Source organism: Apodemus sylvaticus, chromosome 3, assembly GCF_947179515.1.
Source record: "Apodemus sylvaticus chromosome 3, mApoSyl1.1, whole genome shotgun sequence".
NCBI lineage: Eukaryota > Metazoa > Chordata > Mammalia > Rodentia > Muridae > Apodemus > Apodemus sylvaticus.
This window is the reverse complement of record NC_067474.1, coordinates 26,863,147-26,889,945: the sequence shown is the minus strand read 5'-3', so window position 1 is coordinate 26,889,945 and position 26,799 is coordinate 26,863,147.

Sequence of the window (26,799 nt, the reverse complement as noted above, 5' to 3'; positions counted from 1 at the left end):
TGACTTTAGGTTGAAAGTCAGTTTTATCTGATATTAGAATGGCTACTCCAGCTCATTTCCTGAGATCACTAGCTTATAAAATTGTCTTCCAACCTTTTACTCTAAGGTAGTTTTTGTCTTTGACATTGAGGTGTGTTTCCTGTATGCAGCAATATGTAGGGTCCTGTTTCCTTATCCAGTCTGTTATTCTATGTCTTTTTATTGGGGAGTTGAGTCCATTGACATTAAGAGATATTAAGGAATAGTGATTATTATTTCCTGTCATTTTTGATGTTATTTTTATATTTAAGTGGTTATCTTCTTTTGGGTTTGATGAAAGAAGGTAACTATCTTCCTTTTTCCAGGGTGTAGTTTCCCTCCTTGTAGTGGAATTTTCCTCCTATTATTCTTTGTAGAGCTGGGTTTGTAGAAAGATATTGTGTAAATTTTGTTTTGTCATGGAATATCTTGGTTTCTCCATCTATTGTGATTGAGAGTTTTGCTGGGTATAGTAGTCTTGGCTGTCATTTGTGTTCTCTTGGAGTCTGCATGTAATCTGCCCAGGATCTTCTAGCTTTCATGGTCTCTGGTGGGAAGTCTGGTGTGATTCTGATAGGTCTTCCTTTATATGTTACTTGGCCTTTTTCTCTTGCTGCATTTAATATTCTTTCTTTGTTTAGTACATTTGGGGTTTTGATTATTATGTGACGAGAGGTATTTCTGCTCAGGTCCAGTCTGTTTGGAGTTCTGTAGGCTTCTTGTATATTCATGGGCATCTCTCTCTTTAAATTGGGAAAGTTTTCTTCCATAATTTTGTTGAAGATATTTGCTGGCCCTTTCAGCTGTAAATCTTCACTCTCATCTACACCTATAATCCTGAGGTTTGGTCTTCTCATTGTGTCCTGGATTTCCTGGATGTTCTGGGATACAAGCTTTTTGCATTTTGCATTTTGCATTTTCTTTGACTGTTGAGTCAATGGTTTCTATGGTATCTTCAGCATCTGAGATTCTTTCTTCCATCTCTTGTATTCTGTTGTTGATATTTGCATCTATGGCCCCTGATTTCTTCTCAAGGTTTTCTATCTCCAAAGTTGTCTCCCTTTGTGATTTCTTAGTTGTTTCTACTTGTGATTTTAGATCCTGGGTGGTTTTGCTTAGCTCCTTCACTTGCTTGTTTGTGTTTTCATGTAATTCTTTAAGAGACTTTTGTGTTTCTTCTTTCATGACTTCTGCTGTTTGACTCACTTTCTCCTGCATTTCTTAAAGGTTTTTTTGTGTTTCTTCTTTATTGGCTTCTATCTCTTGAGCCTTATTCTCCTGAATTTCTTTAAGTGATTTTTGTGTTTCCATTATATGGGTTTCTAGCTTATTCATGTTCCCCTGTATTTCTTTAAGAGATTCATTTATATCCTTTTTGTGTTCTTCTAGCAGCATCATGAACAATGATTTTTTAAATCCAAATTTTGTTTTTCTGGTGTGTTTGTGTAACCAGGACTTGCTAATGTTGGAGAGTTTGGTTCAGATGCTGCCATATTGCCTAGATTTCTGTTAGTAGTGTTCCTGTGATTGCCCTTTGCCATCTTGCTATTTCTGGAGTTAGTTGGTCTTGTCTCTGGCTGGTATTTGTGCCTCTGTGAGGCTGTAGGGCTATTTCTGCAACACTGGATAGCTGGGTTTCCCCTGTTGCAGATTGCTGATGTGCTGTCCTCCTCTTGGGTACGCTTGGAGCCCTAGTTTCTCAAACCTTGGGTGCCCCAGGTTGTCTGTGTGAACCAGGTGGTGCCTGTTTGCTCCTTCAGGGAGTGCTGATGGTCTATGCTGCGGGACCTTTTCTGAGTGCTGTTCACTCTGCTGGGCAGCGGATCTCCCAACAGGGTTGGTGCACACATGGCTAGCCTAGCTGCTGAGGCCCTGAGTCTAGGCAAAAGCCTGGCAGGCTAAGGCTGGAGCAAAGTTCCCCTCGGGCTATGACTATTAATTGGTTCGGTCAGGTGGCCAGGATGGCGGAGTGTGCGCGAGCTCCCTGAAAGTGCAGGGAGAGTCTGCTAGGCTAACAACCTGCTGGCCGGGTTTGCACACCAATGGCCCCCTGGAACAGCCCTGTGCCTGGGTGCAGGCCAATGCCCATCGGCTTAGACACCCGGGATGTTGGCCTTGGGTTATATTTGCGTACCTCAGTCTGTCTGATTTCTCTGGTGCCCGAGATCCAAGATGGCAGAGAGACTCTTGTAACTGACTGGCGGGAGGCAGAGTTCTGATGTAGCTTTTGTGGGGTGAAAGGCGCTGTAAATCTGCCACTGCTTGCAGTCTGGCTGGCCAGTGAAGGTCAGTGGTCTTTTCTGACCTTCTTGTAATGAAGTAACACCTTGTCATCATTTCTGATCAATGACCTATGAATGGAAAAGACATATCATGGTGGATGGGCGGTGGACTTTCTAGTTCTTTCTTTCTGCCTTGGCAATCAATAATGGTCAATATTTTAACTGAGTTAAAAGAAAGGGAGGAGCCCAGAACTATCCTATCCCTGGCATGAAGCAAGAGTTTGTTGTTTGAAGCCATTGAATTTGGCACTTTTTGCTACTGCCATGTTCTCCAGCTCACCTTGGGTTCTATGCTATTGTTATTCATTTTTGGGTTCTATGCTATTGTTATTCATTTTGTCCTCTACCTACCTTAACTGGTTAATTTTGCTCACTGGGTACACTTTTTTTTTTTTTTTGTTATATCTACCTTATCTTTCTCCTTTATCAGGCTACAATTTTCTTGTGGGCAAAGACAGGTCATGTAACTTATTAGCTTGTAATATATGGTCTTTGACTGTAGACAATAAATACTATTGATTTAAAGTGAATTTAGTTTACCCAAAGTCAATACTTCATCTCTGTGTTCAGATGGCAATGAAGAAACACTTGCATTGACCATTCTTAAGGACCATTATTTGATCTGTGCCTCAAAATTAAAAAACAAAGACGATGAAGTCCGATACAGTAGAAAAATATATTCGAGTTAGCAGGTTTGGTAGCAGCCAGCTATGTGGCATCTGCTAACTCAGCTTGGCAAGTGTGTATTCCTTCTCCACTTGTGTATGCCAGAGTTACAGACACTGAGAAATTAAGAGTATTGAGAATTCTTGGGGAATTAACAGGGTCACAGTAAGTGCTATAATGAGTTATATTTTTATCTTCACAACAAATTAAAAATATCTACTTGGTAGACATATTGCAAAGGTTGAAGAAAATGTTATTTTATATGTAATATAAAATCTCACGTGTGTGCGTGTTTGTATGAGTGTGTTTAGTGTTGGATTTTTGTTTTTGTTGTTAATGTTTGAGACAGCGTCTCATTGTATAACCCAAGCTATCCCTGAATTCATAACCTTGTTTCAGATTTAAAACTGGGGATTATAGACAGATCCCTCCCCCCACTCACTTCTATAATGTATATTTTTTGGATTTTGAAGCATCTTATGAGTTTTGAATAATGTTTTACTAATACTCCATTGGTATTCTGTTCAGGAACTTTTTCCCTGTGTTCATGTATTCGAGGCTCTTCACCACTTTCTCTTCTATTAGTTTCAATGTATCTGGTTTTATGTGGAGGTCCTTGATCCACCTGGACTTGAGCTTTGTACAAGGAGATTAGAATGTATCAATGTGTGTTCTTCTACATGCTGACTGCCAGCATGAAGTTGAACCAGCACCATTTGTTGAAAATGCAGTCTTTTTTCCACTGGATGGTTTTAGCTCCTTTATCAAAGATCAACTGATCTGTGGGTTCATTTCTGGGTCTTCAATTCTATTCCATTGATCTTCCTGCATGTCTCTGTACCAATACCACACAGTTTTTATCACTATTGCTCTGTAGTACAGCCTGAGGTCAGGGATCATGATTCCCCCAGAAGTTCTTTTATTGTTGAGAATAGTTTTCCATATCCTGGATTTTTTGTTATTCCACATGAATTTGCATGTTGCTCTTTCTAACTCTTTGAAGAATTGAGTTGGAATTTTGATGGGGATTGCACTGAATCTGTAGATTACTTTCAGCAAGATGGCCATTTTTACTGTATTAATAGTGCCCATCCATGAGCATGAGAGATCTTTCCATTTTCCGAGATCTTTGATTTCTTTCTTTAGAGACTTGGAGTTCTTGCCCCACTTTCACTTGCTTGGTTTGAGTCACACCAATGTACTATGTTATTTGTGACTTTTATGAAGGGTATTGTTTTTCTAATTTCTTTCTCAGCTTGTTTATCCTTTGAGTAGAGGAAGGGCGCTGATTTATTTGAGTTAATTTATTTGAGTTAATCCAGCCACCTTGCTGAGCTTGTTTATCAGGATTAGAAGTTCTCTGGGGGAATTTTTGGGGCCACTTAAGTATACTATCATATCTGCTAGCAAATAGGAAACATATTTCTAGATTGTGAAAAGGAATTTCTTCACCTTCATATAATTTTTCTTTCCAAAAATGTATTAGATAATTGCAGTTTTAATATTTAATGTAAGATATGTTCAATGGATAGCTATATAGGCAAGAAACAAAATGAGACTGTAACAATAAAAATTATTTATTGTATCTTGAATCATTTTTTGTAATCTGATTTTTATTGGTTATTTTAATTACTTATATTTCAAATGTTATTCCCCTTCCCAGTTTCCCCTCCATAAGCCCCCTATCCTCACCTGCTCTCCCTGACTCTATGAGGGTACTCTCCCATCTGCCTACCAACTCCTACCTCACTGTCTAGCATTCTCCTACCCTGGGTCATCCAGCCTCCACAGAATGAAGGGGTTCCCCTCCTGGTGATGCCAGATAAGGCAATACTCTGCTACATATCCAGCTGGAACCATGGGTTCCCGCATGTGTATTCTTTGGCTGGTAGTTTAATACCTGGGAGATTTGGAGGGTCTGGTTGGTTAATTTTGTTGTTCTTCCTATGAAGTTGCAAACCCTTCAGCTCCTTCAGTCCTTCCTCTAACTCCTACATTGGGGTCCCCCTGCTCAGTCTGATGTTTGGCTGCAAATATCCCCATTTATAATCAGTATGGCTCTGGCTGAACCTTTCAGGAGACATCCATATCAGGATCCTGTCAGCAAGCACTGCTTGGCATCAGCAATAGTGTCTGAGTTTGGTGGCTGCATATGGGATGGATCTTAGGTGTGGCAGTCTCTGGGTGGCCTTTCCTTCAGTCTCTGCTTCACTCTTTGTTCCTCTAGTTCCTTTAGATAGGAACAATTCTCGGTTAAAGTTTTGAGAAGGGTGGGTGGCCCCATCCCTCAATTGAGAGGTGTGCCTAACCCTCTGGATATGGTCTCTACTGGTTCTTCCCCCCTTTGTTGGTATTTCAGCTAATATCATCTTGTTGGGTCCTGGGAGCCTCTGTAAATCTCCCTTGTTTCCTTCCCACACTTGATCCTGGACCCCTTCTCCTCTCCCCCTCCTCTCTCCCAAGTCCTGCCCACCCTCTACCTTCTGTCATTATTTTTTTTCTCCCTTCTAAGTAGGACTGAAGCAACCACACTTTGCTCTTCCTTCTTCTTGACCTTCATGTGGTCTGTGCTAAATAATTTTATAAGAAAAATATTATCAAATGGTGTCCTATTCAAATCTTTTAATTTAATTTTATTTTTTTACTTACTCACTTTTTCATTCAGTGCTCCTCTCCAAGTTACCCCCTCCCACAATCCTTTGTCCATCCCATCTCCCCTTCTCCTTTGAGAGGTCTTCCCCTCCCAGGTATCACCCAGGCACTTCAAGACTCTGCAAGGCTAGGTGCTTCCTTTCTCACTGAGGCCAGACAAGGCAGCCAAGATAGAAGAACATATCACATATATAGGCAACAGCTTTTGGGATAGCTCCCAATCTAGTTGTTTGGGAGCCATAGGAAGACCAACCTGAACATCTGCTACATATGTGCAGGGAGGCCTAGGTACAGTCCGTGTAAGTTCTTTGGTTGGTGGTTCATACTCTAAGAGCCCCAAGGGTCCTGGTTAGTTGACTCTGTTGGTCTTCCTGTGGAGTTCCTATACTCTTCAGGCCTGTAATTTTTCTTCTTATTCTATAGGAGTCCCCAAGCCCAACCCACTGTTTGGCTGTGGGTGTGTGTATCTGTCTGAGTCAGATCCTTGGTGGAGCTTCTCAGACTCTAAGAGGACAACTTGTTCTTGTCTGCAAGCATAACAGAGTATCATTAACAGCGTTAGGGATTGGTGCTTGCCCATGGGATGGGTCTAAAATTGGGCCGGTTGTTGGCTGGCCCTTCCCAGGGGAACCTCCATTCTCCCAAAACCTCTCCTCCACCTCCATCAGACTTCTGAACCATTTAGGTAGGCTTCCCTTCCCTCAACCACTTTCCCTTCTCTCTGAGTCCCCTGGGCCAAGCCAAGCTGTCCTGAGCAGCCTGCTAGCCCAGGAAGACCTCTTTGCTCCTGCCACCTCTCCACCCACCTTCATCAGACCTGAGGCTCCTGAGCAATATAGAACTGTAGGTCTGGAACCCTAGAGCCTTGGATACCTACCAGACGCCTGCCACACCACAACCTATTCAAATATTATTGGGCTCCTATGGAAAAGACATCTGATTTCCTCAGATGCCTCCTATATAGAATTATTTCCTAGAAAATGTCACCACTCCAAAGGAATGTACTCCTCTGCCAGTAAGTCTTCTATCATAATGTCAAGACTACTTCAAATCTTGCTGCACCTTAAATAACCAATCTCTGTACCGCATACAAGCTAATTCCCAACGCAGCCTCTGCTTCCAGCACTTCAGGGCCATAAGCTGAAAATTAACAGCAATTTTTCATTATGACACCAGAACCCCAACTGTGCTCATAAGTGTTTCAGAAAAAAAATACGCCATGAGATGATTTCTGTATATCTATAGATTTTTTTTTGAGTTTTCAAAACAACACAGCATTTCTCAGCACTACTTACATAAATACAATGATACTGTGATGGGGGAAATTATCAGCATATTTCATTTGAAATGTTTAAGAGAGAAAAACGTCATGGCACAAATTTGAACTAGTACATTGTTTTCTTGATTTGCAGAGTTTCAGGAGACATTGAATGAATAGCCTGCCCTAATGCAATATTTCACGTATATTCTATAAGTCTGTGGAATTTCTATAATGCAGCAAAATAAGCCTTGCCTCGGGTTTGACGTCTTCTGTTTATGAGCAGAATCTTGTGCACCTGCTGAAGCCACCTGCACATTTTAACTTAGCATTTTAAAACAACTCCAATCAAGTATGCATTAGCACACAGACTCACCATCTAGTACATTAAGCATTTAAGGCTCAATTCATAAATTGCTTAGAAAGATGGATGTCCCCTCTCCCCTGCCTCCTTGTTGCTTCTCCAGCCCCTCCACTCCGTGCTGGGGATTATCTATCACAGTAGAAGGGTGCCTTATCCTTACTGTCAAATGGAATTAGGATGTTATTTAACTCTTGAGAGGCAAATCCATAAGCCTCATGGTCTGTTGTTCATAAGACAACAGAACTTTTATTTATGATTATAAATAGCCATGTTTTCAAAAGAAAATGCCCATCAGTCATGAGAACATGAACCTTGTGCACGACAATTCTCCTTTTCATTTGTAACAGCAGCTGCCAAGTCTGCTTATTGTAGGTAGCGGGAAAAGAATGGTCTTTTTATTTCTTTGAACTACATTTGGATTTATTGTTACTGTAGGCTATCTCAAAATGTTTTTATTTATTTTTCAAGTATGACATCAAACATTAATAAAATCATTTATTTGGATACATTCTCTCCCTTCTCTCCCAACATCTGTGACCATCCGTCATCACTACTTTCATTAACTAGATTGCGTTTGGGGGTTCAGCTCTGGTGCTGATTCATTCAGAAAATGGCTTTGAATTCTCACCATTTTCCCAACACTAACATAAATGAGAGAAAATAGCGTTCAGTCACACACAGAAACATCTTGGGTTTCGACAATCTGAGGGGATTGCCGCTGGCTTCTCTGGAGCAAAGTGATCAAGGATGCACTTAGCATGCACAGAACAGCCACCTCAATAAAGAACTTTCCAGATACAGATGTCAATAGTGCCAGCACTGAGAAACTGTGATGTAGAAGAGCAAGCTAAGTAGACATGATAGGCTTACTTACTATTATGCCTAGGAGCAGAGCAGGCCTTAGTTGTAAAGTCTAGGTCCTCAAATTCTAAGCATGTCATGTGAGCTGGATATTTTTTCATAATTGCTTATCCTCAGAGAAGACACCATGAATGTGGATATTTGTCAGATGGATGTCCTTGATGGCATTTGCTCCTTTGTAAAATGCACAGATATTTTATGTGGTCATAATGTAATACTGAAATGTTCTAATTACTATGGGAAGAATCCATTACATGTTGGATACACTAATATACACCTAGGTTTAAAAACAGGATTTTAGAATAGATTGTAATCTAGTACTAGTTGCTGGAACAAGAATATATGAAAAAGTAGGCCAAAATAATGATAAGCAAGCTGTATTTATTGGGTGTTCACTAAATGTAGCTATCCAATGAGGTTTAATTCATTGTTCACTTAATCTTCTTCTTTGCCTTTAAATCATTATGAAGATGTTGTAACTATTTGCACTTTGTAAACAAGAAATACAAATAAGGGTACAATTCATGAATTATTCTAAATTCCGCAAACAATAAGGTTAAGGACCATTTTCATACCCAGGCATGCTACTCTGGGCTACTCATCCCTTCCCTGTGATCTCTTTCAAAATAGTTGATGCAGTCATAAAAATAGTGTTTTACCTGTGGAAAAAATATATGCTCTGTAATAAAATGAAACAAACAATAGTCTAAAAATGTTTCTGTGATAGAATCTGTTGATGAGTTTAGCATATGTAGCTAAGATGAACAGTTTGTCCTTGTTTTGAAGATCATGAACTCTTGAAAAAATGGGGAACATGGTTTTCAGTTATCTTAAATGAATACAATAAGTACTTGTATCTAAAATGAATGAGAAATATGCTTACTTTATAAAAATAACTTGGAATAAAATACAAAAACAGAAGTTGCTTTTGAAAGTAGAAATATCATTGCCCTATAACCCTAACCCTAACCCTAACCCTAACCCCAATGTTTCATGAGACTTTTGAAAATGAATATATATCTAGTGTTAAAGAATGTTGGTACAGTACTGGAATTAATGGTTTTGGGTAACTTGACACAGCTTTCAATAAGTAAATTCTATATCAATCTTACCTACCAAATTAAGTAAGAAAATAATGAACCTATGTTTAAACATTCCTTAATGAATAAAACATTTTCAATAATGACAGTGGACAAATAACTTTTAAGTTCTGGCCAATGTAAGACAATTGTAACATTTTTTAGATAATATTTCAATAGTTAATTCTGTATTAAAAAAGAAATAAAACAAACTTATAGCAACCTTAAAATTTATTTTTCCCCAAGGCACAAAATTTAGTATTTTGAAAGATGGACCATCTTAGTTTATAAAAATGTCCAGCACCAAGCATAGAAATATTGCATAGAAGGGAAATATAATACATTTCATATATTGGGAAGGTGTTAGGTGAATATCTGGGAAATCTTCCCTAAAATTAAATGAATTAATATATATGATTTAGTATGGTATAAATATTCCCCTTTTACAGACTCAGGCTCAACAACTAGCACAATATTCAAATGGGATTTGAATCTCAGCCCTCAGGCAAATCACTTTTCCAATATCATTTTTCCTGTGCCTTTCTCCAAATGTATGCATGTGTATACGTGTGGGAGCACAACTGTGTACACCTGTGTCTGGGGTGGGGGTGTATGTTTGCAGTTCAGAGGTTGACACCTAATGTCTTCCCTTTCTCTCCATTTTGTGTACTGTGATATCTTTATAAATCTGGAGCTCACAGAATTGGCTCATCTACTTAGTTAGCTCACCCTCTTCCATCACTAAGCCCCTGGCTCCATCCTCTAAGTAATGGGATGGCCCGTGGCTTCTACATCTGTCTTATTTTACGTGACTGGTGGAGATCCAAACCTCCTTCTTTGAAGCATGCACTTCATCTCCTAAAACATCTCCTTAGACCTCCCCCATAGCTGGTATTCATTCCATCAACCCATTCCAACACGAGTAAATTTTAACTTTTTTATTTAATTAAATTACAATTCCATCACTTACCTCATCCCTTTTCTTTCACCTACACCTCACCTTTTATGTCTCCACCCCCCTAAAATTTACAGGCTCCTTATTTTAACTATTGTTGTGACATACATATAAATGAATCAATATATAAGTACAGCCCTACCAAGTCTTTTCAGTGTTGCCTTTATGTATGTGTTTCTAGGACTGGTCACTTGGTATTGGATAACCAGTTAGGGCTTTGACCTGGGAAAGACTAAGTTTCTTTCTCCCAGCCTTTGTTATTTTCTTGTAGCTTTCTATCCATGGTGGGACTCCATGAGACTTCCCCCATGTACACTGGGATGCAAACTTTGGTCGGAATTATTCGTGTTTGTTTAGACAGGCAGGTTGACATTTCAGTGTGTAGCTTCTCTGTCATAAGTAGAGAAGGCTCAATCTCACAGAGACTTCCTGGTCCTCTTACATTCTGTCTGTCCTTAATTCCAGGATGTTGCCTGAGTCTTGAGTGTAGAAGTTGGGAAGATATACCAATTAGAACAGGTTTTGTTCTGTAACTTCATCTTGACCTTCTGCACTCTAGTGCGGGAAGTATCCAGAGCTCTGTGAAAGCAAATCAATTCAATCGACAGACACATTTTGCCCACCCCACATCAGTCCATCCAGACTCTTTTAGTTTTAACCCTCATGGAAACTAGATCTCAGACTAATTTTTTTAAATAATTTTTTATTTTCAATATTCTTTGTTTACAATCAAAATGAGTTTCCCTTTCCTCCTCCCCATAAGTTCCCTAAGCCCTCTTCCCTCTGTCCATTCTCCTATCAAGCCCCTCCTACTTCTCTGTCCTGGTACTCTCCTACAATGCTGGAACAAGCATTTTCAGGACCAGGAACCTCTCTTTCCTCCTTCTTGGGAGTCATTTGGTATGTGAATTGTGTCTTGGGTATTCAGAGTTTCTGAGCTAATATCCACTTATCAGTGACTGCATTCCATGTGTGTTCTTTTGTGATTCGGTTACCTCACTTAGGATGATATTTTCCAGATCCAACCATTTGCCTAAGAATTTCATGATTTCATTGTTTTTAATTGCTGAGTAGTATTCCATTGTGTAAACATACCACATTTTCTGTATCCATTCCTCCACTGAGGGACATCTTGGTTCTTTCCAGCTTCTGGCTATTATAAATAGGGCTGCTATGAACATAGTGGAGCATGTGTCCTTATTGCATGCCAGGGAATCCTCTGGGTATATGCCCAGAAGTGGTATTGCAGGGTCCTTCGGAAATGTTATGCCCAGTTTTCTGAGGAACAGCCAGACTGATTTCCAGAGTTGTTGTACCAAATTGCATTCCCACCAGCAGTGGAGCAGTGTTCCTCTTTCCCCATATGCACATGGATTGGCAGGATTAATATGGTAAAAATGGCCATCTTACCAAAGGCAATCTAGAAATTCAGTGCAATCCATCAAAATCCCAACTCAGTTATTCATAGAGTTAGAAAGAGCAATTCTCAAATTCATCTGGAATAACAGACTAATATTCAATTCACTCATATCATTTTTCCAGTTTCACAGCCTACTCTAATCATCTCTTTGGCATGGTGGGTGGAGACATCATTTGTACTATGCATTTGGACTCCACTCTCAAAAGTTTTGCTCTTTGAGCTGGACCTAGATCAGGTGATCTTGATTTATTCACATCCCCAAGGCTTTCAATAGAATACTTCTGGTCCTGTTGCATGCCATTCCCAGGCTAGCAAGGATGGACACTTTAATAATCAGAGGAATTGGCTGTTCTGATGCATCATGGGTGGCACGGTAGCATTGGGTGACTACTTTCTTCCCTTCCTGCTCACAGAACACATCATTGATTTCCTCCCTCACTTTATTGCAGCACTGCGTACCTACACCTTCAGATTCAAGAGACTGTAAGTCTTTAATAGTTTTACCAGGACTAGGGAGTAGGATTTCCAGCCTGTCCCTCTTTTTCATTTTGGTTTCTTTTACCTGGAAATAGAAAAACAGATAAAAATTGCCAACAAAATATATGTGCACACTAAAAATTATGACAAGAATGCTATCCAAGATAAATATGTTGTGGTTCTCTTTCCTCAGAAACTCTAGCACTGGCTGTCTAAGCTTGGAGTCTCTGCCCTACTACTTTGAATTATTCATGAATAAAATGGCTTAAACTGTAACTGATTTAAGAAAGTTAATAGCAGCAAATTTCCACTATAGAAATTCAATATGTTTGTTCAGAGCTAAGTTAAATTCTTAACCAAAGTATCCAGAAAATTCCAACCCCTCTCCCTTCTTAATCCAGTAGATATATATTTAAGTAAATTATTTATTTTTTCAAAACTTGTTTTTTAGATCAAATGTTGCTGGAGAAATAGCATCCTTCACTGCAAGCTATATCATGAACAAAGGAAACCACGTGAAAGAATAATAATAAAAATGGAGAAACATGACCATTCATAATTCCCTCCAATTTCCTCTATTTGGAGTAAAATCAATTTGAAGCGAATCATCTCCATGTATGAGGAGTACATGGCTTTTTCTCCTTTTAATCTCATATTCATTTTTTTTAAAAGTTCTTTAGTGAGAAATTCTTTGTAGTTTTTCTAGCACATCTTCCAAAGGGGTTTGGGGGCAATCGCAAGGTTCCTGCTCATATGCCAGTGAGATATGAGCAGAGGAACTGGGCATGATGTTTAACTCCCATTCCTGCAAACTACTCTTGAAATAAAACTACAGGAATGCTCTTCAAGATACCTGCATGCTCTACATAGTTCACCGTGAAAATTATTCACAGAAGCGCGGAAGAAAGATTCCCAGAGTTAGAAAAATCAGTGACCTGAGTAAGCTTGGATTGTATGTTGTGGGCAAGCAGAACTATTCCTGCATATTTCAGAATTGTGTTGGCATCAGAAAGCTTAAAAGAACCATTTAATCTAATCGTTTGGTGATAGATTTCCACTGTGTATTGAATAGCTTTCTAGAAAACATATTTATAGAAGTTCCCAACATTTACTTCTCATTTGTATGCTTTTAGGCTCTACCTCTGTCTCAGTGTGGACAGGACAAGTCTATCAATACCATGACACATTTGAATCATAGAAGTAAAAATCTAGACTATCATTCAATGTCAAATATCCATCAGAATTATAAAACCCCCAAACCAAGAACAGACATTTTCTAATAGGCTATCTCCAAATGAATATTTAATGCTTTTTAAATATTTAACTAGCACCACCACTTTGAATTTTCAGAAAAAAATTGTTAAAGAGATTATTAGAAGGATTTCAAGGCTGGATTAAATAAGGTATAAATGATTATCTATTTCATAAAAGTGTTTCAAAGCCAAGTTTGGAAGAGCAAAAATACATTGTTAAGGTTTTTTTTTTTCTTTCATGTTTGCTATAAGAGACAAGAAGAAGGAAAGGGGTACTTAATTTAAAAAATTTTTAAAGCAAAATCCTAGGAACTATGCCTTTAAGAAAGCATAAGGTTGTACTTTCAATAACCTTGACTTCCTCTTTGACAGTATGAGTCTTTACTCATTCTTTCTAGTCGATAAAAGGACAGGACAGCCCCAAACAGGAATAGGCGGATGGCACTTGCCTCCAGCCACACTGTTCTGGTCAGGATCAAAACCTGTCTTACCTGAAGACAGCCGGCTGAAGGCTTCAGTTGGCACATAGTTTTTGCCTAATAAGAGGATTAATTACTGATAGATTTGTGATTTTGTGACATTGTGAAAGATGTTGGAAACTCAGAGGCAGATGAGTCTAGTTGTAGGAATAGGCTACTGAAGGTGTGGCTCAGAAGCCATCACCTTGTCCTAATCATTTCCCAGGTCTGTGAGGTCTTGGTTCCACACAATCACCAAAATGATACCCTGCCTCACTATGTTCTGAAAACCAATGAAGCAAGCCAACAACGAAGCTCAAATCTGGGAAATCATGAGCCAAAGCAGTATTTCTTCTCACAATTTGTCTTGTTATTTTGACATATTGACAAAAAAATATCACTTGCATGCACACTCTGACTTCTGTAGATCTCTCATCTTCTTTAACAGTCCTTCTAGATTAATTTTGTTCTCTTCACATCCAATCCCTTTGTCTGGCATGAGTCAGTACTTAAAACACAAACCAACTGTCATTTCTCCATGAAGGTGAATGAAAGAACCATTCGTAGTGAAAGAATAGAAAATACAGCCTAACTCCAGCCTTCTAAGGAGCCCCAAACACTTCATATTCCAGAGCCTGCTCTTTATGCTCTTTGTTAGAAACTAGGTTAAAGGTCATATTCCAGAGCCCGCCCTTTGTTTAGAGCTAGCAAAAAGGCCTTGAATAGGTGATCCTGGCCCCATAAGGTAACTGGAAATGAGCTAAACTTATCTTACTTCTGTAAACTGCTTATACCATTACCCCTATCTAGGAGTTCATGCAGTTATAGACATCCAAGAAAATAGGAAACTAATTGGTCCACTGAGCGCGGGCTCCAATAGTTTAAACTGATTGGCCTAAAAACTATAGAGTTGTACAAATCGATTGGCTTGCATTTCGCAGGTTCTCGATGTTAAAAAATGATTGGTTGGTGATTCGTGGGCTCTCGATGCTAAGGAATAATTGGTTGGTGATTCGCGGGCTTTGTTGTGAACTTATAAAAGCTGTCCCAATTCCGCACTCGTGGTCCACGATCCTCTAGTCCTGGGTGGTGTACAGCTGTGGAACCCAGAATTCTGGAATAAAGAAATCCTCATGTTATTGCATCGAGACCGTTTCTCATGAGTGATTTGGGTGTCACCTTCTGGAGTGTGGGGTGCTGGGGCACCCTTGTTTTTTGGGGGGGTCTTACATGTGTCACCTCTGAGCTACAACAGCAACTTCTTAATAGTACATAACTTTTTTGCCACTAGATTATGCACTGTTAACCATATTGTGCTTCATACTGCATCTCAATAATCTGGTATGTATTTGCTTCTCAATAAATACATGGAAGGTTAGTGAGTGAGTGAGTGAGTGAATGGGTGAGTGAGAAACAAAACAATGTAGGTACATTTACTTAAAAGTGTATCCTTGCCAGGTATAGTGTTGTTCATCTTTAATCACAATATTCAGGAGACAGAAGTAGGTGGACCTCTGAAGTTGGAGGCCAGCCTGAACTAGTGAATTTCAGTATAGCTAAGACTGTCTAATAATTAGACTTTGTTCCAAAGGAAAACAAACAAACAAAAAAATGTTTCCTAAGAAACTCTTCTAGGTATTTAACCTTAGTGTGGCCAGAGTAAGCTGTATCTGACTTCCCAAAAATGAGATGAAACCAAAGGAAAAAAAGTAGCATTTGAGATGCTAAAATGCTAAGAATGAGAAGAATATGGAACATACCTGTTCTCCAGTTAAGTGCTGTGCCGTTTAAAGTCTAAGGATAAATGCTTTTTGAAAGCATTTTGGTAGACTGTATTTTCTACATATCAGATATGCATGTTTTCTTCTTTGGAATTGTTTTGTTTTGAGACAGCATTTCACTCTTAGCCCAAGATGGCCAATAACTCACTATTTAGCTATCTTATTTATATCCTTTGTTACTTTAATAAAGAACTTGACAAGATCAATTTAAAGGAGAAAGTGTCCATTTTGCATCACAGTTCAAGGTTTCTGTCCATATTGGTAAGGAAGTCATAGAGTGACAAGTTCCAGACACCTGGTCATAGTTCATCCACAGTCAAGAAGCTGAGAACAAGGGATGCTTGCTTGTTCTCAGTCCCTTTTCTTCATTCACATAATCCTGGATCCCAGCCAAGGAATAGTGTTATTCAGTGGGTGAGTCTTCAAACTCAGTTAACATAATAACATAACATGAGACCCACATTTCTCTTAGAGGCCCACCTCAAGTCCCCATTCTACCAAGTTGACAGAACTGTACTGGCTGGTTTTGTGTGTCAACTTGACACAGGCTGGAGTTATCACAGAGAAAGGAACTTCAGTTGGGGAAGGGCCTCCATGAGACCCAGCTGTGGGGGCATTTTCTCAGTTAGTGATCAAGGGGGGAGGGACCCTTGTGGTGGTACCATCTCTGGGCTGATATTCTTGGGTTCTATAAGAGAGCAGGCTGAGCAAGCCAGGGGAAGCAAGCCAGTAAGGAACATCCCTCCATGGCCTCTGCATCAGCTCCTGCTGACTTCCTTTTCTGATGAACAGCAATGCAGAACTGTAAGCTGAATAAACACTTTCCTCCCCAACTTGCTTCTTGGTCATGATGTTTGTGCAGGAATAAAAACCCCAACTAAGACAAAAATTAAGTATCTGAGTAGCTGGGGATGGCTTTGAACTCACATCATTCCTCTTGCCACATTCTCACAAGTGCTGGGATTACACCCATGGGCCACCATGTGTGGCTAAAATGAGCAAAATTTTTTTTGGACATAAGGTTTTAATGAGCACTACTTTACAAACTTTAAACAGACAAGTGATTATCCGAACAAGATAAATTTAAATTCACTCACTCAAACATTATTTTATAATATGTAGAATATTCTAATGGGATTCTACAAGAAAAGAAAAACTTTACATATACAATCATCATGTTTCTCTAAAAATGTGTATGAAAAATGCTGGTTTAACAAAAATAAACAGGAGCCCTTTCATTTATTGACTGTTCTAAGGGTTTTGCTTATTTGTATGGTTTTCTCTAGAGCAAATAAATGTTCTTCAAGTCCATTTTTTAAAACATGTAACAATATGCTATCAATATTCCAGTGCATGGGTGTTTCAAAATGTAAAACTTCTGATGGATAAAAGAAGAGAAGGTTTACACTTTCCTGAGTCAATCTTGGGCTTCAAAGAGGTTGTTTGTGGAAACAAACAGGGTGGCTTTCAATCAGAATACATTTGCTGTTACAACTTTTATTGACTGTTGCTCTGTGTTCTGTAAAATATATTGTGTGTAATGAAAATTTTGTCAATAAAAAAGAATAAATTTGAAGAGTATAGTTTTGGCTTGATCTATGTAAGTAGCAGGTATCTCACAACCTCAATAAAATTGAGGTTCCAGAAGTTTTAATAACATGGACTAAGATGCTGAATTTCAAGCTCTTCAAGACATACTTAAAGATGTGCTTTCCCTTAAATTACTGTACCAGACACCAATGTAAGCCAGACATTGCTCTAAACTCTATAACTGTCAACTCTAGGTCTGTCAACTTGACCTAGAGTGGTATGTGACACATCAGTTCCTGTTTGCCCACTTAACCCATCAATGATGATCCGTTATTCAGAGTTGTTTTTGATAGATAAATTCAATTTGAGTTATATCTAATAACTTCAATAAGCCCAACATAAGATTTTAATTTGTTACTTTTATCCACATCAAGACTATAAGATTGTTATACCTATGTAAACTATAATTTCTATAAAAACTACAACATGCTAAAGGAAAATTTTTGAATTTATTGAGGAATGACTTATATATGATACACTGTATTCATTTTAGTGGTGCAGTTCAATGAAGTTCAACACATGCATATATCTGTCCCACAGTGCTCTCATGAGAACACATCCACATCTCTGTCCCACAGTGCTCTCATGAGCACAGAGAGTATACAACATTGCCTTTAAATCTCCTTCACCCCATTCAAATCAGCTTCATCTGACTCCAGATTCAAGGCAACCACGGACGTGTATTTATTGCCATATTCACTTTGTCTTTTAAATAATGAGCTATCCAGGTTACTCTGAAGGCATCCATTTAAGACAATATTATATAGACTATTCTATCAACATGAATGCCAATAGCTGGCCTTTAATATGTAGCTGCGAGCCCTATAAAATGCTAGAAAGATCTGATCCTCAGTTTATCAGCCCAACAGTGACTAGACCACCTTTAGAGAAGGTGGCTTGCTCTTACTACTAGAATGAGTTAGATGCTTCCTAGCAAGAATTTTATATGAAAGCGCGTGTATCTCTTCTCTTTTTTCTTATAAGATATATTTTAAAATGTGATCCTTAATAAAATAGTGGCTCTGCTTCAAAAATGATAGTAGAGATGGCCTGTAAAGTGTCAGATGGTGGATATTTATGACCAGAAAGGAAATGACTCAGTGCCTCTCCAACTGTTACATTAAAATATTGCCAATTGGTTTTCAAGATTTTCTCCTACTGCAGCAACTTAAAAATAATTTGGATATCAGTGCTTTTGCTTACTGTTGTGTCGTGATTCCTCCCTCTGTTGTCACAAGTATGAATATCAGGTAATGGGCACCATTCATTTTTGTGCTTAGTAGTTTTCCTGGGGTGCCAGTGACAGAAGAAATGTATGCATTAAAACAAGCATGCTGAAAAGCAGCTCTCTTTATAATTTCAGCCCAGCTGCTGTATTGATGGATACAATCTCTACCACATGCTCCAGGTGGCTTCTAATGCCTGACTCCCGCAGAAGCCTCTATTTGCACATCTTAAACCACTTATTGGATTTGAACAGGATTTTTCAGCCTGAGTGCAGTAACAGTGTTCACTTGTGTAATATTTGTAAATCCAGGCTTTACATTTCACTCGCCAAATCATCCTCAGAAGACATTCAACAGCGCCTTTGTGCATCCCCGAGTCTCCTTTTTTAGATTAGATTGTGCCCATTTTGAGTGACTAAAAAGTATACTGATAAATGTATTTTCACCACGTTAGCATGCACAAAGGGAAGCAATTCGATTACCAGTCTTCTCAGGTGGTGCTATTCTCTGTCTTTCAAATTCCTTTTCAAGGGGTTGCATGCAAGTGCAAGAAGGTTACTTCGAAAGGCTCTGTTGAACTCTTCCACTTTGTTTAAATCTTCATTGTCTACTGTATCAGTTTCTTTAAATCACTGTGCTTAAGACCTTTGTTAGATGACAATAGTACTTCAGCATGACACCCTTTGGCCTGCAGAATTCGAGGCTGTTATTCTTACAGCTAGGACTTGGAAATGACCTGTACAATTGCCTTATTTACTTTAAATGCATGAATGCATAGCAACCTTCAGGCAGATGTTTTCTCTGTCCTTGTATGTGTGCAACATAATCCTTAGGAGTTTCTAAAGTCACATGTCTACCTGTATATCTAATACAAGTAATATTTCAATAACTTTGGAATATGTTAGTTTGCCAATAAACAGTAACAACCAATGCATGTGTTTGATATGTAATGGCCTACATATGCCTATGAAACTGAGCCATGAGGAGATAGTTCTTCTTAACTATGCGCACCAACTAGCATTAACTTTGTAATCACTCATTTGCAGCTCTGAGCCTCAGTTTTTGTTCTACATGTTCTTTTCTTTGAATCCTCTAAAATTCTGGGGAGCTATAGAAATAAGAATGGTGATTCTGGAAGCTTCGAAATGCCCTTCGCTGAACTCTCTGAAGTAAAGACTGAGCATGCGTGTGCATCTATAGCTGACATATAATAATCCAAGGAGTCAAAACACATCCGGTAGTCAATAACCCTATGCTAAGAGAGATCCACACTCTAGAAGAAATACTTCCTCTCCTATCATTTGGATTCAACATTGGTTTCCTGGAAGATCCTGAGACAGTATATGATGTTATTCAAAATATCCTGCAAGCACATTTCACAGCATTCACTATATACAAAAATCCTAGAAAATTTTAAGTATCCTAAGACCCTTTGTATTTAGAGGGAAACTTACTCATAACATTGGAGCAAAACTAACCCTCTTAATAGGAAAATTAAGCAAGACACATGTGAGTTCTTTAAAATCTTTACATGCTAAATCATAGACTAGGAGTACAGTGATACGTTCATACACTCACTACACAAAAGTTCTAGGAGAAGGGTGAGACATTTTGAGAGCAGATGGTGGTAACAGCTCTGCCCTCAAGTTTAGCTGCACAGGTGGGTGTTGAGATCTCGTTCACCTTGTTCTCAATTTATTCCTCTTGTGATATCTTGCCTTCTGTATTCAGACGTCTCATCACTCAGACGTAGTCTGAAATCTATCAACTGTACTTTAATAACCACCACGTGACCTAGCAATATGAAAGCACACGCTGCAAGAATGAAAAGCCACTGTTAAACAAAGTAAGCAAAGAAGACTTTCCATGTGCTTTCCTCTGCGTCTCGGCCACAACAAAGATAAGTTCAGTGAGGACTCAGTTCTCTGCCTGACAGGGATGAGCCGAACTAAGGGGCTGCTGTTCAGGCTTAGTCTCCCTTTACCATGCTGAAGTATCTTCATTATTGTTCCATCTAAAACCACAGCCTTAGACGGTGATTTCCTTTCCTATCAGCTGTGGCATAGCTCACTCTGGACAATACTTCTGTCACACTCCCTCCTCACATGACAGTCACTTAAGAGATCTGTCCCAATGAGTTCAGCTATGTGTCCCTGCCATTTGTGTATTTTTAGCCCTTCCACAGACGTTCCCCTATTTTGGCTCCAGTCTCATGATAACAATTGTTAGACACATTCAACTCCAGCAAGGACAGACCCACATGTCTTTCTGAGAGGAGCACTCTCATCACCTCATGTCACTTAGCAGTGGCACACCAGCACCTCTCATTTGGAGACAAACAGCTAAGTTTCCTCACTAAAGACAAGAGAGCAAAGCAGGAGGGTGGAACCCTGTAATTCTGCCACTATCACATCAAGAATAACAACAACATTATAACATTATAGCACTGCAAGATGACCTCATATTCTGATATGACTATATTGCTGTCAACGGGACAGAATTCTTTATTTCTGAGAATTGTTATAAATTGCAGTTTTTTTTTCTACATTGCACGATGCTCTTTGATTTTCCTTAAAATACCATAATTTCTGACAATAAACAGACAATATTACTGTGGAACTTAATGTGTGTGTGTATGTGTGTGTGTGTGTGTGAGAGAGAGAGAGAGAGAGAGAGAGAGAGAGAGAGAGCAATGCATTATAGAAAGAGCATCACGAAGGAAAGAAGCAACACCAGAACACCAGATTTTCTTCCTTGACCATGGATTACTGTGTTATATGGAAGAGCATTCAGTGTCACTTCAAGCCTTCATGAAGTGACTAATCAAGGTGCAAATATCTGTTTCTACTTTTCATGTTCCCATAGACCTATGCTGATGAAGGGTACAATGGAGAGACAGAATAGAGTCACACAAATGGTGAACTATTATGAAAATGGCTCCCTAGCTTGCCAACTAAGGAGCAACCTGTACTTTCCCATCATGTTGTTTAGAATTTCGGTTTTGCATAGGTATTTATGTGATGTAGACCCTTCTGAAGGGCCCTCTATAGCAAGTCTGAGAAATATATCATATCATGGCCAGTGGCAAGTTGCAATAAATCAAGAAGATACTTTTAGGCATGCCTATAAAAAAGAGGAAGAAAGTATTGGAAGAGATGCTGGATATTTCTGCAGGCTAGAGTCATAGTGAACAAGGAATATCAGGGTTTGATAGAGTCCATAAACCAACAACCTGGAAAGAGTAACAGACACAAATAGAAGTCAAGTAAAGCTAATCTAATAAATAAAAGCATCTAAATATAAATATATTTAAAACGTGCAGGTTGGAAAAAGCCACATAGCAAATTGAATGCACGTGAGATTTGCTATATAAAAATAAATGTGATAGAGGTTGCATAAGGATTGGGAAAACAAATGTTTTGAAGAAGCATCCTAAGCTTTCTTTAGGCTGCCTGCCTTACTTTATGCTCCTCACAGCAACCTTACTGAGTCTGATGTAGCACTATTATACTCATACTAATATAGTAAGTTACAGAGTACAGGATGTTACAGAGTGTTCTCATTGTTTGGGTAAACATCTCCTTGAGCTGTGTTTGGTAAGAGCCTGTGTCTTTTACTTTTCCACCCACAGTCTTTCCCAGAACATTCCTTCTCCCTGAGGCATAATGACTGGCCATGTCCAAGTAGATGTCACCCAGCTTGCACTCGGGTTGTCTCTGTGGCTAATTACCTCCAGTCCCTAACTGACAGAGAACAGAAAAATACTGTGGCCCTGAATTCCAGAATTCTTCATTTCCATAATTATCAGGTATACTGCATTAACCTCTGCTAAGAAAAACTCAATTACCATAAAGCTGTAATCTCAAATCTTACTCTCTTGTGTAGAGTTTTAATATTTGGTTTGCATATTCCTTTTATGCCAGGTGCCTATTTTTCTTTATCATCTCATAGTTAAATTAGCTATATCTTCTTTAAGAATTTTTCAATGACTTCTCTTAATTCCTTTTGGGATATGGGCCTATTTAGATAGTCTACCTGCTCCTGACTTAACTTTGATGTGTGGTATTTATCTAGAAAACTATCCATTTCCTCTAGATTTCCCAGTTTTGTCGGGTATAGGCTTTTGTGGTAGGATCTGATGATTTTTTAAATTTCCTCCGATTTTGTTGTTATGTCTCCCTTTTCATTTCTGATTTTGTTAATTTGGATATTGCCTCTGGGCCCTTTTGTTAGTTTGGCTAGCGGTTTATCTATCTTGTTGATTCTCTCAAAGAACTAGCTTTTGCTTTTGTTTTCTTTGTATTGTTCTCTTTGTTTCTATTTGGTTGATTTCCACCTTGAGTTTGACTATTTTCTGCAGTCTACTCCTCTTGGGTATGTTTGCTTCTTTTTGTTCTAGAGCTCTTGGGTGTGCTGTTAAGTTGCCCGTGTAAGATCTCTCCAGTTTCTTTACTAGGGCACTTAGTGCTATGAATTTATGAACTCTTAACAGTGCTCTCATAAGTTTGGGTATGATGTGTCCACGGTTTCATTAAATTCCAGGAAGTCTTTAATTTCTTTATTTCTTCTCTGACCAAGTTATCATTGAGTAGAGAATTGTTCAGTTTCCACTCCTCCATTGCTGGTGGGATTGCAAACTGGCACAACCACTCTGGAAATCAAATTGGAGGTTCCTCAGAAAATTGGAAATAGATCTACCTGAAGACCCAGCAATACCACTTTTTAGAACATACCCAAAAGATGTCCCACCATGCCACAGGAACACATGTTCCACTGTATCCATAGTGGCCTTGTTTGTGATAGCCATAAGCTGGAAACAACCCAGATGTCCCACAAAAGAAGAATGGACACAGAAAATGTGGTTCATTTACACAATGGACTACTCAGCTATTGAGAATGAGAACATCCTGAGTAGGCAAATGGATGGAACTAGGAAATAACATCCTGAGTGAGGTAATTGAGACTCAAAAGTATATGCATGGTATGTACTCACTAATATGTGGATGTTAGTCAGAAAGAAAGAAAGAAAGAAAGAAAGAAAGAAAGAAAGAAAGAAAGAAAGAAAGAAAGAAAGAAAGAAAGAAAGGAGAGAAAGAGAGAAAGAGAAAGAGAGAGAAAGAGAGAGAAAGAGAGAGAAAGAGAGAGAGAAAGGAAGAAAAGAAAAGAAAAGAAAAAAAAGAAAAGAAAAGAAAAAAAAAGAAAAAAAGAAAAAAGAAAAAAGTACATAATAGCCAAGATACAGTCCACAGAACTCAAAAAGGTCAATATGCTGAAGGGCCCAAATGAGGCCACCTCAGTCCAACTTGAGAAGGAGAAGAAAGCAATCCAAAAGGGGGAAAGGGGGAGGGACCTGAGAGGGAAAGGGGAGAAGAGGGGAACATGATCTGGTATTGTGTGGGGAAAAAAGGACTGAAGATCTGAGGGACAACAGAAATAATGGAAACAGGCAACCTCAGGAGGTAGGAAGTTGGGGGGACCCTGCAGAATGCACCAGAGACCTGGGAGGTAAGAGAACTCAAAGGGAGGGACCTTAGAGGAAATGCCCTACAGTGAGGAGAGGGAACTTTTAGAGCCCACCTCCAGCAGGAAGACAGGGCATCAAGTGAGGGTTGGGGTTGCCATCCCACAGCCAAACTCTGACCCATGACTGTTCCTGTCTGATAGAAGTGCAGGGATGGAAATGGAGAAGAACCTGTGAAAAGGAAGGTCCATGGACAGGCCCAAAGTGGGATCCAGCTCAAGGGGAGTCCCCAGGGCCTGACATTATTACTGTGGCTATGGAGTGCTCACAAAAAGGGACCTATCATGGCTGCCCTCTAAAAGACCCAACAAGCAGCTGAGTCAGGTACAGATATTTGCACCCAACCAATGGACAGCAGCTGCTGACCCTTGTGGTTGTATTAGGGAAAAGCTCGAAGAAGCTGAGGAGGAGGGCAACACTGTAGGAGGACCAACAGTCTCAATTACTCTGGACCCCTGAGATCTCTCAGACACAGGAACACCAAACAGGCAGCATACTGGTACCAGCTTACATGAGGGCTCCCAACACATATATAGCAGAGCACTACAGGGTCTGTCCTCTGTTCTCTGTTTAGTCAGAGAAGATGCACCTAACCCTCAAGAGACTAGAAGCCCCAGGGAGTTTAGAGGTCTGGTGGGGTGGGGAGTGAGGGAGTGGGGACATACTTGTGGAGACAGGGGTCGGGGAAGAGGTATGGGATGTGGAACAAGTGGAGAGTAGACTGGGAGGGGAATAAAATCTGGAGTGTAAAAAAAAAAGAAAGATTAAATAAAAAGAAGGAATATTAAAAATAAAAAGAATTTTTTGAGTCAGAGACTCATTAGTGTCCCATCTTAATCTGTGATCCTCTTGGCACCGCCTCCTTAGTGCTGGGAATACAAACATGCGCCACCACATCCATACTCGTCAGCCTCTTGAGACTAAAGAGTATAAATATGTATCTTAAATGTATTATAAAATCTTTATAATTGATCATCATAGCCAGTTAAATCATACACTAAGGGACACTATTATTTATCCACTTAATGTCTGGCAATGAACTTAATGAGGAGTCTGTACAGGAGAACCTGTGTACAGGCCCTGACCTAGGAACTTCTGCTCTGGTAGCTGGATCCCCATGTCTCATGTGCCTTTTGGTATGGCAGAAGTATACCAGGACTGCTGCAGGTTCATTTTTGTCCCTCTTCTAAACTAGTTTTAATTATTTGGTTTTAAATGCTTCTTGAGCCTAAGTTGAAGACAGAGATTCAAAGGTCAAGTCTGTGCATTAGGGGAGTGAATTTAAATGGCCAAATGTTAAGAATAGGTTTTGTTTTTAAAGCCCCAAATAGGTTTTTTTTTTTTTTTACAAAAACTGAACCCCAGGCTTTCATCCATAGGATTCCTGGTAAAGAGCTTACATGGCATTACAAATGTCTGAGTCTTTTCTTGTGACAGCTCAGCCTGCTCAATATACACCACCCCTCTCCCTCCCTGGATAGCTGACATGCTTCCATGCATAAAAATTAATGTGCCCATTTCAACTGTCTTGTTTGGCAGGAGCAAGTTTGCAAGCCAAAGCAAACACCAAGGAGGGAAAGAAATAAAGCCCAAGCAAGAGAGCTGAAGAGTGCACTTGGGACTCTGCAAACTGAGGGGCTGTGTTTCAGGCCTTGAAACAACCAATACATTGCTGTTATAATTTTTGAAATGGATACCAACCTGATGCTCAACAGGCACCACAATAATTATTAAGGCAAAAGTCAACACCTTTAAAGTCAGAAACAAATATTGAAACTTACATCAAAATTGTAAGGAAATGGGGAGCGAGGATATGGCTGGGATGGAGAAGACCTTGCTGGAGTCATGTGAGGACCTGAGCTTAGATATCTAGCACTCACATGAGACTAAGCACGGAAGCATACAGTGGTCATGCCTGGGGAAAGACAGGTAGCTCCTTGGAATTCACTGGTTAACTAGCCTAGCAGAATTGGTGAGTGTAGGTTCAGTGAAATATTGAAGTAAAGAGCAATGTTTGAAGACACCTGACATTTACCTTTGACCTCCATAAAATGCCCACACAGGGTTTTCTGCATGCAAACATGCACATATACTTCAATTATGTGCAAAAATTATAAGGGAATGAATATTATGTATGATCTATGAGCTTATCTTTTCTATGGAGTAATTTCACATAGAGATTATTTAATTTTTTAAAATATTTTTATTTTCTATATTCTTTGTTTACATTCCAAATAATTTCCCCTTTCCCAGATTCCCCCCTCCCCATATGTCCCATAAACCTTCTTCTCTCCATCCATTCTCCAATGACCTCCTTCCTTTTTTCCTCTGTCCTGATACTCCCCTCCAATGCTAGATCAATCCTTTCCAGGATCAGGACCTTCTCCACACTTCTTCATGGGAGTCATTTGTTATGCAATTTGTGCCTTGGGTATTCAGGGATTCTGGGCTAATTAATATCCACTTATCAGAGATTGCATTCCATGTGTATTCTTTTGTGACTGGGTTACCTCACTTAGGATGATATTTTCCAGATCAAACCATTTGCCTAAAAATTTTGTGAATTCATTGTTTCTAATTGCTGAGTAGTATTCCATTGTGTAAATATACCACATTTTCTATATCCATTCCTCCTTTGAGGGGCATCTGGGTTCTTTCCAGCTTCTGGCTATTATAAATAAGGCTGCTATGAACATAATGGGGCATGTGTCTTTATTGCATGCCAGGGAATCCTTTGGGTATATGCCCAGGAGAGGTATAGCAGGGTCCTCCGGAAGTGTCATGTCCAGTTTTCTGAGGAACTGCCAGACTGATTTCCAAAGTGGTTGTACCATCTTACAGCCCCACCAGCAGTGGAGGAGTGTTCCTCTTTCTCCACACCCTCTCCAACACCTGCTGTCTCCTGAGTTTTTGACCTTAGCCATTCTGACTGGTGTAA